The 2,128-nt window shown below is 41.8% G+C and overlaps 1 pseudogene; it reads left to right on the top strand.

Moving 5' to 3' along the window:
• Window positions 1-1,076: 1,076 nt before the first annotated feature.
• Window positions 1,077-1,214, top strand: LOC132574523 (U2 spliceosomal RNA; annotated as a pseudogene).
• Window positions 1,215-2,128: the final 914 nt, after the last annotated feature.

The raw sequence follows: 2,128 nt of genomic DNA, 5'->3' as shown, positions 1-2,128 counted from the left end.
GGGGATATGATCCTGCTAGTTCTGCAGGATCTCTCAGTGGCCTTTGATACTATTGACCATAGCGTCCTACTGAACTGCCTCTCAGCACTGGGGCTAAGGGACACCACATTATGGTGTTTAAAGTCCGGGGCGGGGTGTGTTAGAAAGTGTTGGGGGATTCCTGTTGTGTCCCATGGCCATTATCCCCCATGCTACTTAATATCTATATGAAGCCACTGGGAAGGGTCTTCAGGAGGTATAGAATGTGATGTCACCAATATGTAAATGATATCCAGCTCTACCTTTCTTCTCCACCTAATTCCAAGGATGCTGTTGATGTTTTGAACCAGTGCTTGGAATCAGTAATAGGCTGGATGAGGGTGAACAAGCTAAAACTTAATCCTGACAAGATAGAGATTCTCTGGCTTAGTAGAAAGGCAGGCCAGAGACAGATCTCCTCTGTCTTGGATGGGGTTATATGTCTCTTGAAAAGCCAAGAATGCTGCTTGACACAGCGGTTACCTTACAAAACCAGGTGCCTACTGTAGCTTGGAGTGCATTTGTCCTATTCCCACTGGTGCATCAACTTCATCCACAGTGATCCATGCTTTAGTTACATCTAAACTGGACTACTGCAATGTGCTCTGCTTGGTGTTATCCTTGAAGAGTGTTTGGAAGCTACAGCTAGTGCAGAATGCTGTGACTAGATTGCTAAATGGGGCCAGCTAGCCAAAGCATAGATCCCTGAACACTTCAGCAATTACACTGGCTACTGATCTACTCCTGAGCCCAATTCAAGGTGTTGGTTTTGTCCTTTAAAGCCCTATATGTCTTGAGACTGTGGTATCTGAAGGATCATCTTTTCCCATATGTTCCTGCAATTGATTTAAGATCACAGGGAGATGACCTCCTGATGCTCATTTGGTAGATACACAAGAAGCAGACTTTTCTGTGGCCACCCTGCAATTATATAACAACCTCCCAAGGGATTTGCATCTGCCCCTCCACCCAATCCTTAGGAGGCAAATAAAGACAGTTATATTTCTTTGAAGGAACATGAACATGATCTTATGTTGGAGTCCAGTAGCACCTTTAAGATCGCTTCTTGGCCTTTTGGCTAAGATCAAGTGAAGATCAACAAAAGTTTTATTCAGAATGTAAGCTTTTGTGTGCATGCATTGTTGTTGTTGTATGGAGTTCTTATAAAGATCATTTTATTTTCAAATCCAGAGTTGGAGAAAGGATAAAACAGAAAATGCTGATTCCACAGCACCAATGGTCCAAGCTACAACATCCAATAAGGTCTAACTGCAAGCATTACATTTCAGCAGTTAAGTCAAACCTGACTTGCCTTTTTTTTTTTTTAGGAGAATTGACTGTTAAGAGCTGGATAAACATACATTGAAATGGTGCTAATAATTCCATTTAGCTGAGATCAACAGGACTTCGAAGTACTGAATATTGCTGGATAATGCTTGCAAATAAAAATATATAAAATTGCTAAGCCAGATCTATATTTCAGCTTCTGTACATCTTACAGTATACAACATATAACTGCAACATATTTGGGAACCTACATTAATCCATTTCACAAATTTTATTTATTTATTTATTTATTTATTTATCTGGGATTTATATCCCGCCCTTCCCATCGAGTGGCTCAGGGCGGCTTACAACATATATAAAACTAACATAAAAGTATAAAATTACACTTTAAATTAACAATTCACAATATATAATTAAAATAAAACATTTGTTATAACTATACATAATTAAAACAGCCAGCAGTCGTAAAGCTACACTCCATTCAGCTTCAGGTAAAAATTCAGTATACAATATACAGCATTCGGTAGTCGGTATACAGGGCCGTTAGTTGTGGGCCAGCCGGAAGAGGACTGTCTTACAGGCCCTGCGGAATTGGGTGAGATCCCGCAGGGCCCTTACCTCCTCCGGCAGCTGGTTCCACCAAAATGGAGCCATTACAGAGAAGGCCCGGTCTCTTGTGATCTTCAAGCGGGCCTCCTTTGGCCCGGGGACAACCAAAAGATTTTGAGATCCCGATCTCAGTGCTCTCTGGGGAACATGCGGGGAGAGACGGTCCCTCAGGTAGGCAGGTCCTAGACCATATAGGGCTTTAAAGGTAATAACC

The sequence above is a fragment of the Heteronotia binoei genome, chromosome 6 (assembly GCF_032191835.1).
Source record: "Heteronotia binoei isolate CCM8104 ecotype False Entrance Well chromosome 6, APGP_CSIRO_Hbin_v1, whole genome shotgun sequence".
Taxonomy (NCBI): Eukaryota; Metazoa; Chordata; class Lepidosauria; order Squamata; family Gekkonidae; genus Heteronotia; species Heteronotia binoei.
This window is presented reverse-complemented; position numbering and strand designations above follow the sequence as displayed.